Genomic DNA, 14,593 nt, shown 5'->3' on the forward strand with positions numbered 1-14,593 from the left:
CCCCCCCCATACACATGCACATACACACGTCCACACACGCAAATATACATACCTACACAGCTTTCCATGGTTTACCCCAGACGCTTCACATGCCTTGATTCAATCCACTGACAGCACGTTAACCCCTGTATACCACATCGCTCCAATTCACTCTATTCCTTGCCCTCCTTTCACCCTCCTGCATGTTCAGGCCCCGACCACACAAAATCTTTTTCACTACATCTTTCCACCTCCAATTTGGTCTCCCTCTTCTCCTCGTTCCCTCCACCTCCGACACATATATCCTCTTGGTCAATCTTTCCTCACTCATTCTCTCCATGTGCCCAAACCATTTCAAAACACCCTCTTCTGCTCTCTCAACCACGCTCTTTTTATTTCCACACATCTCTCTTACCCTTACGTTACTTACTCGATCAAACCACCTCACACCACACATTTTCCTCAAACATCTCATTTCCAGCACATCCATCCTCCTGCGCACATCTCTATCCATAGCCCACGCCTCGCAACCATACAACATTGTTGGAACCACTATTCCTTCAAACATACCCATTTTTGCTTTCCGAGATAATGTTCTCGACTTCCACACATTTTTCAAGGCTCCCAAAATTTTCGCCCCCTCCCCCACCCTATGATCCACTTCCGCTTCCATGGTTCCATCCGCTGACAGATCCACTCCCAGATATCTAAAACACTTCACTTCCTCCAGTTTTTCTCCATTCAAACTCACCTCCCAATTAACTTGACCCTCACCCCTACTGTACCTAATAACCTTGCTCTTATTCACATTTACTCTTAACTTTCTTCTTCCACACACTTTACCAAACTCAGTCACCAGCTTCTGCAGTTTCTCACATGAATCAGCCACCAGCGCTGTATCATCAGCGAACAACAACTGACTCACTTCCCAAGCTCTCTCATCCCCAACAGACTTCATACTTGCCCCTCTTTCCAGGACTCTTGCATTTACCTCCCTAACAACCCCATCCATAAACAAATTAAACAACCATGGAGACATCACACACCCCTGCCGCAAACCTACATTCACTGAAAACCAATCACTTTCCTCTCTTCCTACACGTACACATGCCTTACATCCTCGATAAAAACTTTTCACTGCTTCTAACAACTTGCCTCCCACACCATATATTCTTAATACCTTCCACAGAGCATCTCTATCAACTCTATCATATGCCTTCTCCAGATCCATAAATGCTACATACAAATCCATTTGCTTTTCAAAGTATTTCTCACATACATTCTTCAAAGCAAACACCTGATCCACACATCCTCTATCACTTCTGAAACCGCACTGCTCTTCCCCAATCTGATGCTCTGTACATGCCTTCACCCTCTCAATCAATACCCTCCCATATAATTTACCAGGAATACTCAACAAACTTATACCTCTGTAATTTGAGCACTCACTCTTATCCCCTTTGCCTTTGTACAATGGCACTATGCACGCATTCCGCCAATCCTCAGGCACCTCACCATGAGTCATACATACATTAAATAACCTTACCAACCAGTCAACAATACAGTCACCCCCTTTTTTAATAAATTCCACTGCAATACCATCCAAACCTGCTGCCTTGCCGGCTTTCATCTTCCGCAAAGCTTTTACTACCTCTTCTCTGTTTACCAAATCATTTTCCCTAACCCTCTCACTTTGCACACCACCTCGACCAAAACACCCTATATCTGCCACTCTGTCATCAGACACATTCAACAAACCTTCAAAATACTCATTCCATCTCCTTCTCACATCACCGCTACTTGTTATCACCTCCCCATTTACGCCCTTCACTGAAGTTCCCATTTGCTCCCTTGTCTTAAGCACCCTATTTACCTCCTTCCAGAACATCTTTTTATTCTTCCTAAAATTTACTGATAGTCTCTCACCCCAACTCTCATTTGCCCTTTTTTTCACCTCTTGCACCTTTCTCTTGACCTCCTGTCTCTTTCTTTTATACTTCTCCCACTCAATTGCATTTTTTCCCTGCAAAAATCGTCCAAATGCCTCTCTCTTCTCTTTCACTAATACTCTTACTTCTTCATCCCACCACTCACTACCCTTTCTAAACAGCCCACCTCCCACTCTTCTCATGCCACAAGCATCTTTTGCGCAATCCATCACTGATTCCCTAAATACATCCCATTCCTCCCCCACTCCCCTTACTTCCATTGTTCTCACCTTTTTCCATTCTGTACACAGTCTCTCCTGGTACTTCCCCACACAGGTCTCCTTCCCAAGCTCACTTACTCTCACCACCTTCTTCACCCCAACATTCACTCCTCTTTTCTGAAAACCCATACTAATCTTCACCTTAGCCTCCACAAGATAATGATCAGACATCCCTCCAGTTGCACCTCTCAGCACATTAACATCCAAAAGTCTCTCTTTCGCACGCCTGTCAATTAACACGTAATCCAATAACGCTCTCTGGCCATCTCTCCTACTTACATAAGTATACTTATGTATATCTCGCTTTTTAAACCAGGTATTCCCAATCATCAGTCCTTTTTCAGCACATAAATCTACAAGCTCTTCACCATTTCCATTTACAACACTGAACACCCCATGCATACCAATTATTCCCTCAACTGCCACAAGAAAATAGTGAAGTTGGAGAAAAATGTAGCTTAGTCATTGAAGCTTATTGATACAGTGGTTAAATTGATGAGAACTGCTATTGACGTTTGTGTGAATAAATTATACATTTCCTTTTCCATAGCCAGAGGTTGAACCATTATGTGACATTCATTTTTTTTCATTCATTTCAAGCTAAAAGTTTGTTTTCTAAATTGTTTCTTACATTTTTCATATGTATATATATGTGTGTGTGTGTGTGTGTGTGTGTGTGTGTGCGTGTGTGTGTGTGTGTGTGTGTGTGTGTGTGTATATGTATATATATATGTATATTATCCCTGGGGATAGGGGTGAAAGAATACTTCCCACGTATTCCTCGCGTGTCGTAGAAAGCGACTAGAGGGGACGGGAGTGGGGGGCCGGAAATCCTCCCCTCCTTGTATTAACTTTCTAAAATGGGAAACAGAAGAAGGAGTCACGCGGGGAGTGATCATCCTCCTCGAAGGCTCAGAGTGGGGTGCCTAAATGTGTGTGGATGTAACCAAGATGTGAAAAAAGGAGAGATAGGTAGTATGTTTGAGGAAAGGAACCTGGATGTTTTGGCTCTGAGTGAAACGAAGCTCAAGGGTAAAGGGGAAGAGTGGTTTGGAAATGTCTGGGGAGTGAAGTCAGGGGTTAGTGAGAGGACAAGAGCAAGGGAAGGAGTAGCAATACTCCTGAAACAGGAGTTGTGGGAGTATGTGATAGAATGTAAGAAAGTAAATTCTCGAATAATATGGGTAAAATTGAAAGTTGATGGAGAGAGGTGGGTGATTATTGGTGCATATGCACCTGGGCATGAGAAGAAAGATCATGAGAGGCAAGTGTTTTGGGAGCAGCTGAATGAGTGTGTTAGCGGTTTTGATGCACGAGACCGGGTTATAGTGATGGGTGATTTGAATGCAAAGGTGAGTAATATATATATATATATATATATATATATATATATATATATATATATATATATATATATATATATATATATATATATATATATATATATATATATATATATATATATATATATATATATATATATATTCCTATGAGTCCACGGGGAAAATGAAACATGAAAAGTTCCCAAGTGCACTTTCGTGTAATAATCACATTATCAGGGGAGACACAATAGAGAAATATAACAGTCAGTTGATATACATCGAAGAGACGAAGCTAGGACGCCATTTGGTAAACATGTGATTGTCCAAAACATACAACGAGCGTTCATAAACTTATCATTTTACAAAACTTATCAACAATAAACTTATCTAATTTGTATAGACCATCACTAATATTAAGATTATAATTCTTTGTGTATTTGATTATAAAAGATTCAATGATATTTTTCTTGGTAACAGAGTTAGAGTCAATAACTGAGATAGCGTTACTCCAGTCAATACAATGATCATAGTTTTAAACATGATTAAATAAGGCATTTGATTCTTGTCCCGTTCTTATACTATATTCATATTGCTTAAGTGTAACAGAAAAATCCTTACCAGTCTGACCAGCATAAAATTTATCACAGTTTCCACAAGGCACTTTATAGATGCAACCAAATGGCGTCCTAGCTTCATGTCTTAGATATATATCAACTGACTGTTATATTTCTCTCTTGTGTCTCCCCAGATGATGAGATTATTACACGAAAGTGCACTTGGGAACATTTCGTGTTTCATTTTCCCCGTGGACTCAAAAGCCAGAACATCTATTGTAGAATCTAGATCGTTCTGAACCATAGATGGAAAATATTGGATCTTTACTTCATCGATGATTGGTAAGTTGATGTTTTGGGGAATTCGTCCTAAACTCGGGATAGTTCTATCAATTTGTCCCAAATAATGATCATGAGTGCCGAACAATTTGAAACTGGAACTGATAAGAGTATATTGTTGTCCTAACTGAATGTGTCCCAGAAATAAATAAGATTTGGGATGATTAGGTGGGCAATGAAGAAGAACATTTTGTGGGTCTGGGAAAAACAGTACATGATACTGGTCCATACTTTCAATCCAAGGTTCATTAACAACAATTTCCTTAAAGGAACAAAAACGAAGAACATTTTGTTGATGCCCAAAAAGTAGTTGGTACTTACATGAATTTGTTTGTAAATTATGGAAAACCAAGGTATTGGGGGGGGGGGCAAATCAAGTTGTCAAGCAATGGTTTATGGCACAATGCTAAATCATCCATGGAGAGATGTGCAATCAATGAGGAATAAATATTTTATAATAGAAAGTTCATGTTATCAGCAAGGTCGATAGTTTTTTTGCGACCCTTTTGTATAATTAAAAGAGGATGGTATTACGTTCACAAGGCTGTAAGTATTGGAGTCAGTGAATGGTATGTGGATAATGACCGCTTCGAGGATCACGTCAACCGTTAGTAAGGAGTAATAACTGGTCACGTGATGCAGAGGGAGAGCTGGGGTGCAACCGAATTTCGTCATCGCTTGTTTAATGATACGTGTGAGTTCTGAGAAGGGAAAAAATGATGGTGTGACAACTTGGTTTACCATATTATTAACATCTTCCAATAAGTCAGTGAAATAATGTGCATGATAAGTGATTTGGGCATATAAACTATCAACATATGTGGAAATAGTCACTATAGCATATATGGGATTAAGAGACTTTGACAGTAGCGCTACATGTTGTGTCAAGTTATTAACAATTAACATTATGTCATTCAAATATTTAGAATGTTGTTTTAAGATCTTAGCTTTAGCCTTAATATACCTGTTGTTAAGAAGTTGTTGAAATTGTAAGGATCTAACCTGATTCCTAACTGAATTAAGTTCATCCTGAGTAGCAATACCAAACAAATATGATTGGAGGGATCCTACAAAGATAAGCAGACCTCTCTTGTTTCTCCTTTGCTTTTTCGTCTTCATCCTGGCATTAGTATTTACTGGAGATTCAATGTCTTGCATTATGTCATACAGAATCACACAGGTACTATTCAATTTCCAGGTCCACTGGTTTAATAAAGTTGGAGGAGGAGCAACACTAGAGTTTCTGATGGACGTACTGGTGTAAAACTAGAGTAGGATAGACCGTAAACGAGGTACGGCCTCCATTAGTTTTACTAAATTATCGTAAGTGAAAGGTAGACCCTCCAGACCCAACTTAACCGAGACTGTGTCCCTCACGAGGCGGACCCCGCGGGGAGTCGTGAGAATGGCGCCTGGTACTGCCATGGTGTCATATACAGGAAGACATCATAAGGACATGAGAAGGAAGAACCTGTAAAATGATAAACTTAGCAACTTCTTAAAGGTGAGGTCTTAATGAATACTGATGTGTGTGTGGTGGTGTTGTGAGGGTGGTCGGTTCTGGTGTGGGGACAGTCTGAACAGTGGTAGAAGTTGGTTGGGTGACATTGTTTGGGGTTTGAGGAGTGTTGTCTGTTGTGGTACCGGGATGATCATGTTCAGAATACTGTAAAACTTTCAAGTGGTCCTCATGTTCTTCACGAATGTCAACTGTATTTAGATATCGAACCCTAAACTTATGTCCCTTTAAATGATCTAAGACTGTATAGGGACCAGAACATTTTGGGTCAAGTTTAGGAACATCACTTCTAGTGTTAAATTCTTGCACCATTACCAAGAGTCTGGGAGCCACCTTTGATGGTTTCGTGGATTTATCAGCCTGGTTCGTGAAGGTTGTAGTGGCTTCACCTAGATTTTTCTTGATCCTTTGATGAATCAATTGAGTTGTGCGATATTTTTCCACTACAACTGATCTCTGGACCGCTGGACATGAAGGAGGGGACGCTATTATGTCATACGGCAACACTTTATCAAAGCCGTGTAAGGCGTGGAAGGGTGTGTCTCCAATTGACTTATGAAATGCAGAGTTTAATGAACATTGGACATCAAACAGGTACTCATCCCATTCATCATGATCAAAATTAATGTTGGTGGGAAGACACTGGAGGATCTTACGGTTCAACCTTTCTGCCAAGCCATTCGAGGCTGGGTGATGTGCCATTATATTACATTTACTTATGTTATACAATTTACAGAGTTCTTCTAATAATGAGTTATTAAATTTCCCATCATTATCTGTAACTAAAATCTTCGGCGCATTATGTCTGTCTAAGATATGTTTTTGAACGCCTTAGCGACCGTGGCTGCGTCTTTATTTTGAACTGGGACTAATTCACAATATCTCGTGAAGGCATCAGTAATTCCTAAAATGTATCTGTAGCCTGCCATGGACCTAGGAAAACCTCCTAATATGTCCTTATGAACTCTTTCCCATGGGTATGAAGGTAAAGGATATTTCAACACAGTTTGCGTGGTAGTGGGACTTCCCCTGTGAGTGTTACAGGTTTGGCACCTCAAAATATCATACGTAATGTTTTTCTGCATTCTTGACCAAAAATACCTCAAACGAGTTTGCTTATAGCATCTATCTGCGCCTGGGTGTGCGGCCTGGGTTGAATCATGTGATAACTTCAAGAAATCCCGTACTAATGCTGTTGGAATGATTGTTTGTTTAACAACACGGGCGAGCACTCCTAATTTCGCGTCCCTGCACAAGACTCCCCCACTGTGCTAAATACAATTCTCTGACTGGAACAACTGTTTTAGCATCCAAGGAAGATCTTATACCCTATAGGAATTCTATGATAGGATCCCAGACTGAGTCATCCCATTGATTCTGTCTCAACCTCTAAACAGCAAAATATACGAGGCTATTATTTACAGTGACTGCACCCACTCTGCGGGAAAGCGCGTCTGCAACTACATTGGATGAGCCAGAAACAAAACGAAAATCTGGGTCAAATGCTTGTATAGCTAAAAACCACCTCTGAAACTTTCCTGTCGGATCCTGTCGCTGAAAAATACCTCACAGTGCTCTGTGATCTGTATAAACTGTAATAAGGTAACCATATATGTATTCCTTAAAATGTTTGAGTGCCCAAATAACTGGAAGGTCTTCTAACTAAGTTACTGAGTATTTCGATTCCGTCTTTGAACGTGAACGGCTCGCATAGGCTATGGGAAAAAGTCTACCCCTACTTGACTCCTGCATAAGTACAGCTCCAAGACCCTGTTTACAGGCATCTGTGTGTAAAACGAAGGGTTTCTCAAAGTTGGGAAATCGAAGGATAGGCGCCTCGATCAAGTGTTGCTTGAGTAAATTAAATGCATTGTCATGCACTGTAGACCACTGGAATGTAACTCCCTGTTTCAGAAATGAAGTGAGTGAGTTTGCGATCTTCGCGAATTTAGCGATAAATCTTCAATAACATTATGCTAACCAAGGAATGATTTGGCCTTGTCTGTTGTAGAAGGGACTGGCCATTCTACAATTGTGTTGACTTATCTGCATTAGGTTGAATACCGTTTTCATCAACGGTGTGACCTAAGTAATTAATTCTTGTTTGTAGAAAGGAACATTTGGATAACTTGACTTTTAGGTTCGCATCCTTAAGTCGTAGAAATACTCTCTCAAAACTTTTGAAATGAAAAGCAATATCTGGAGACATGACAATTATATCATCAAGATAAACCAATACATCTTGGCCCAACATGTGATGACAAATGTTAGTCATTAACCTTGAGAAGGTGATCACCGGTGAGGAATGAAGACCGAAGGCCATGATGCATATGAACTGCCAATGACCATCTGGCGTACTGAACGCAGTCAGGGGGCGGCTTTCCTCTGACAAGGGAATCTGCCAAAATTCGCTCAATAAATCCAAAGTTGAAAATACCTTATTGTTACCGAGGCTATGAGGAAGCTCTGATACCACTGGTAATGGGAAACGATCTTTCAAAGTGACCTTGTTGTTGATTTTTCTAAAATCTATGACTGGTCTAAAAGTTCCGTCCTTTTTCAGAACGATCAGAAGTGGTAAATTCCATGGTGACCGTGATTCCTCTATGACCTTATCTTTCAACATGTCCTGAACAAGTTTGCTTGCTATGTCTCTGTGCGCGTGTGTGTGTCAATCGATAGGCTGGGACGTCAATGGGACGTGTGTTTTTCTCTAAGTTAATAATGTGAACATCCAAATGAGTTCTACCGAGTGGTTCTCCTGATAAGGCAATAGTAGACCTATACTGGTTAAGTAAGTCTGTTAACTGGTCAACATGTTTGGTTAATCCTACCTTGGATATCATGTCAGGGGTGATGGTGGGGAGCTGACTCGAGCCATGCACTGCTGAGTCTGGGGTAGGAGGAGTAGGTGGTGGTGGGTTAATGGAATGTGAGACTAGACGGATATTAAACTCATGCAACTCCTCGTCTTGAATTCCGGACTTCAAAACGGAGAATTCCACAAGCTTGGCCCCTCTACGGAGACGGACAAGAGTGGGTCCCGTATTGGCAATGTATATGGTGGCCTCTCCATCTGCGGTCTCATGAAAAGAGTCATCCATCATGGGTAGTCGTGTGACAGTTAGTGAGGAAGGTTCAGCAACTACTCTTAGTGCGAGATCACCCTGACTATGTCTAAGTCCATGATCATTCATCCATGTTCGAGAAAGTGAGAGAGGAACCTTCGTTAATGTGTTACTATGCAGAGTCATGTTGGTTCTCAGTTTACCAGGGCAATGATGAGTAGAAAAGTAAAAAGGATGCGTATTGTCTACCGTGAAGCAGGACGTGGGAGCAGATGTATTAATGACGCTGATTGAGTGAGAACTCTTCTCTGACAATGGCAGGAACATATTATCAACACAAACCACATGATAAATAGGACAGATCTTATGTTGTGCCACACATAGAGTGGCGTCCTAGTAACAAGTTAGCAGGAAACGTTACACCATGAACAATGTAAGGGGTTACGGTCATGCCCGGGTCGCCTAAGTGAATGTTCATTTTAATAGTGCCCCTTACGTCGAGATTTTCATTTCACATACTTTGAAGGGATGGGTAAAAGTCCGAGCATTGAACAAGTTGAGTGCGCCCCATTAATGGTTGAATAAAATCATAATGAATGACATCTGCTTCCGCGCCGCTGTCTAGAAAGATTGTGATTGGCTTATCCTGGAAAGAACCCACTAAATCGAAACTTGTAATGTGAGAAAATGGCGAAGAACGAAAACGTCTTAAGAGTTCCTTATGTGATGGAGTCTTGTCATGAGCGAGAGATTGTCATTGTTGATAATGACATGATGAACCTGTGTTAGATGACGTCTGTCTAGCTAATGCTCGACATTCCGCTGAAGTGTGTCTAGCGTTCCTATGATATGAACACCTGCTTGGTGGTGTTGGGCGCGAGCGGGTGAAGGTCAGCCTGATGTCTGACTGGAGGAAATCATGACTAGGTCGGCAGAATTGTGACGACCGAGGCTGTGATGACATGGGTCGTTGACTGCGTTTGTTGTTCTGGTCGAGGCTCACGTGAGAATGAGTCCCATGTGTAAGGACACACATTCGCTTTATGTCCTGGTTGGCCACACCGGAAGCACGTCACTTTATGTGAGTGTTTGTCATCACTGAATCGCTGTATTTGACCATGAGAAGAATGATTGTGTTGATCACTAGAATGTTACGTCACACTTTGGGAAGCCGACACTCTCCCCAGTGTCTTGGTGTTGGAATAACCACATTTCTTTTGAGTGTAATTCAACACTTTTGTTACTGACCCACAATGATGTGTCGATGTTCTCATTAAGTAACCGTCGTCTTACGTCTGGAGGTCAGGTCCTTGAGAATGAAGGTTATGTGTAATAAACGCATGAATGTTTGCACATGAGTTTCAGGATTCATCATGGCTGATATCCAGGGTAAGGATTCATAAGCCTGCCTAACTAATCTCATTCTTCCATGTAAGGTACTCCAGTGATCAGGGACTGACGTATCATCCAAGTATGTTGTGTTAAGAGCACGTAAAAGGACGTGTAGTAAACTATCTGAGAATGATTCCTCACAACCTGATGTAAACAACGTTTTAAATTCCTCCCAAGATGTACAGTTTCCAATGTCATCTGAGTCATAGACAACCCTAGCTTAATTGTTAGGCTGGTGGAAATCAATGAGATTTTCAGCAGCCGATATAAGCGCTCTGTCTCCTGAATCACCATTATGTTCAACAATGTCCTCTGCATTTCTAATCCACCGATCAGAATTTGACAGCTTACCATCAAATAGCTCGTGTGGTTCCCTAGCTTGTTTTAGTGTGAAAACAGTTTTTGTGAAGGAATTGATTGTCCCGAGTTTTTGTGATGTGGAGGTGGCTGTGGAGGTGGGTGTGGTAACGTGTAAGGAGGTTTCTGTGGGTTATCTGTGTTACCAGAATCTGTCAAAACAACTTTGTGTGACGTCGCCATTTTAGAAGGCTGGTTCCGTTTATAATAAGGGATTCTAGGTAAATTCCTAAGTACATATGAACCTTTACGATTACCGCGTGGAATATCTTCGGACATGTAATACAATCTTACGTAAAGTGTGTAAGTAATAACCCCCCCAAAATATTCAAAATATAATTAACAATATTGACCTAATACAAAATACATAACATGAATATTATTTGAAAATATTGTAATGAAATAAAGGCAATGAAAAGCTGGCATAACAGTATAACATATGAATACAAGACTCTGTATATGAGAGGTGCACATAATAGTATAACATATCAGTAATGGACTCTATATATGAAAGTAATCATCACTAAAAAGAATAGTACCAATGTATGAAAACATAAGAAAGAATATATGCAAGAATAACTGAAAACTTAGACTAATTTGCTAAACTACAAAGATGAATAATCATATTACCCAAAGTATTTAGATGTCTATATTTATAGACTAAGAACTAGTATCACACAAAAGAAGCATATCTCACAGAGTGAACCATTTTGACATATTTCTTATAAGAATGTTAGATTCGCTCACGAAGACGTCTTGGGTGTAGCGTAGCGAGGTGGAGACGTGTGCAGAGTAGCGGCTCGCTGAGTGTAGCGAGGTGAAGACGTGTGCAGAGTAGCGGCTGGCTGAGTGTAGCGAGGTGAAGATGTGTGCAGAGTAGCGGTTCGCTGGGTGTAGCGAGGTGGAGACGTGTGCAGAGTAGCGGCTGGCTGGGTGTAGCGAGGTGAAGACGTGTGCAGAGTAGCGTCTCGCTGGGTGTAGCGAGGTGAAGATGTGTGCAGAGTAGCGGCTCGCTGAGTGTAGCGAGGTGAAGATGTGTGCAGAGTAGCGGCTCGCTGGGTGTAGCGAGGTGAAGATGTGTGCAGAGTAGCGACTCGCTGGGTGTAGCGAGGTGAAGATGTGTGCAGAGTAGCGGCTCGCTGGGTGTAGCGAGGTGAAGATGTGTGCAGAGTAGCGGACTCGCTGGGTGTAGCGAGGTGAAGACGTGTGCAGAGTAGCGGCTCGCTGGGTGTAGCGAGGTGAAGATGTGTGCAGAGTAGCGACTCGCTGGGTGTAGCGAGGTGAAGATGTGTGCAGAGTAGCGACTCGCTGGGTGTAGCGAGGTGAAGACGTGTGCAGAGTAGCGACTCGCTGGGTGTAGCGAGGTGGAGACGTGTGCAGAGTAGCGGCTCGCTGGGTGTAGCGAGGTGAAGACGTGTGCAGAGTAGCGGCTCGCTAGCAGGAAAGTTGAGTGAGCGACAAGGGCTGGACCACGCGATGCTGACGTCTGGGATGTCGCCACGGCTGATGATTACGCGTCTCTGGAGCGGTTGACAAGATGACCTCCACGTTGGTGTTGGCAGGATGGCTGACCTTGCTTGACACGTCTGGATGTGATGACAACACTGCACGGCGGTGGCGCTGTCTTGACGCCCTTGCAAGCGACACAGTGTCAGCAATGCAATAAAGACGTATCTTCACTGCATTGAGGTACGGGTGATGGAGCACGTAGCCGGCCGTGGGTTCCGCCCTTAACGTCCACAGGAGGGAGCACCAGGACTGTGTCAGGTAGGCTTGTATGACTGCTGGCAACACCAGACGTAGAAATATGAAGTAGATGTGACGGTCGTGTGTGGTCACGTGGGTTCTTACGTCACTGCCACCATTTGTAAGGTTGAGTTGAGAGGAAGGAAATCAGGTCTTCTTCGTCTGTGGTACTCAATGAAGATCAGGCAGCCTTTGTAGATTTATTACAAATAAACGTGTACGTCCATCTGTAGTACTCTGGGCTATAGTCTTATGACACACTACGACACACTCTAGTGAACAGTGTGACGATGGTGGCCAGTGTGTCCCCTCAGGTCACACTGGCAGGGGTTATATGGGAGTCCGTCAACACCCATTCAACAACGTGTTCAAATAACAGATCAGCTCTTACGTGTTCAAACATCCTGATTAACAGTAGCCCGTGGGAACAGTGAGCCCGTGGCAACATGCATCTAACTCTATGTAACTCACAGTAAAATGATAATGACAAATACCTAATGAAAAATTAATGGAAGTGTGCGTGAGTCTTACAATGATAAGACATCCATACACTTGCACTCACATTACCAAATAAGCCGCGATGATAATATTATCATTATGATCATACGATTAAAACAAAATTGTAGTTAATGACATAATATATCCCCAACGACAAAATTAACCATAGCAATATAGATAGCAAGTAAATATAGCGAACAAGATAATGTAGTTAGGATGGCATTATATTGAAAATAACAATAGAGCCACCATGCCAATATCGTCACCATGACAATGTAGCTGTATTTTCAATGTTACTCTTATGTCAATATGGCTTTATTGTCAGTGTAGCTATAGTGTCATGGGGAACATATTTTCATAGTGGCAGTTGGGGAACATATTTTCATAGTGGCAGTTGGGGAACATATTTTCATAGTGGCAGTATTGTCATTATGAACATACCGTCATTTTGGCTATCTTTTCATTTTAGTTACATTGCTATGATGTATATATATCGTCACCTTAGCTATATTGGCAAGATGATCTTTATCTATAGGTGATATATTGTCATTATTTAACTCTTGCATAATTTGTCATAATCGATATATCATCATGATAATCATATCATCATGGTGACAATATTGTCACAGCGACTATATTGTCATTATGACTATAATGTCATAGTGGCTATATTGCCATGATAACTATATTGTCATGGTGATTTTCTATCATGATATCTATAATGTCATAGTGACTATTTTCATAGAAGCTTTTTTAATGGTGTTGATATTGCCCTTGAGGATATGCCATTATAGAAGAGAAATTGTCATTTTGATTAAATTATCAGGTGACTACATTGCCATGATATGCTATATTGTTATGGTTTCAGTACTGTCTTGGTAAATCTTTTATTACTGTGGCTACATTGTAATGGAAACCAAAATGGTAAGGTGGCTATATTTTCATGATAGGATGATTTTATTATGGCGATTATAATGCATTTCTGAGTATATTGTCATGGTGACTGTGTTGCCATAATATTTATATTGTCATTTGATTTGTTGAATTGATGGCAATAATGTCTTAGAGACGGTACTGTCATGTTATCTGTATTGTCACGGTGGTTGTATTGTCATCGTGACTATATAGTCATGTTGGCTATATTGTCATTACGATTACATTGTTATGGTAGCTATATTGCCATGGTGGCTGTATTGTTAGGTCACTATATCGCCATGATGGCTATTTGTCATTTTTGTTATATAACAAGGAGGTGACTGTCTTTTCATGTTAGCAATATTGTCAGAATAGCTATATTGTCGAGTAGTGGGTATATATATTTCTTTTATGGCGGTATATTATAATGATGGTAATAATAACGTTTTGGAGATATAGTGTCTTGGCAGCTGAACTCTTATTGTAGATAATTTTCAATTTGAATATTTTATCATGGTAGGTATATAGTCAAGGTTACTATATTTTCATGGTAGCTACATTGTCATGGTGAAGACATTGGCATGGTGGCTGTATTGTTATTTTCAATATAATGCCGTCCTGGCTTCATTATCTTGGTCGCTATATCAACTTGATGGTTATATTGCTATGGTTAATTTTGTCGTTCGGGATATATT

This window comes from Panulirus ornatus, chromosome 70, assembly GCF_036320965.1.
Source record: "Panulirus ornatus isolate Po-2019 chromosome 70, ASM3632096v1, whole genome shotgun sequence".
NCBI lineage: Eukaryota > Metazoa > Arthropoda > Malacostraca > Decapoda > Palinuridae > Panulirus > Panulirus ornatus.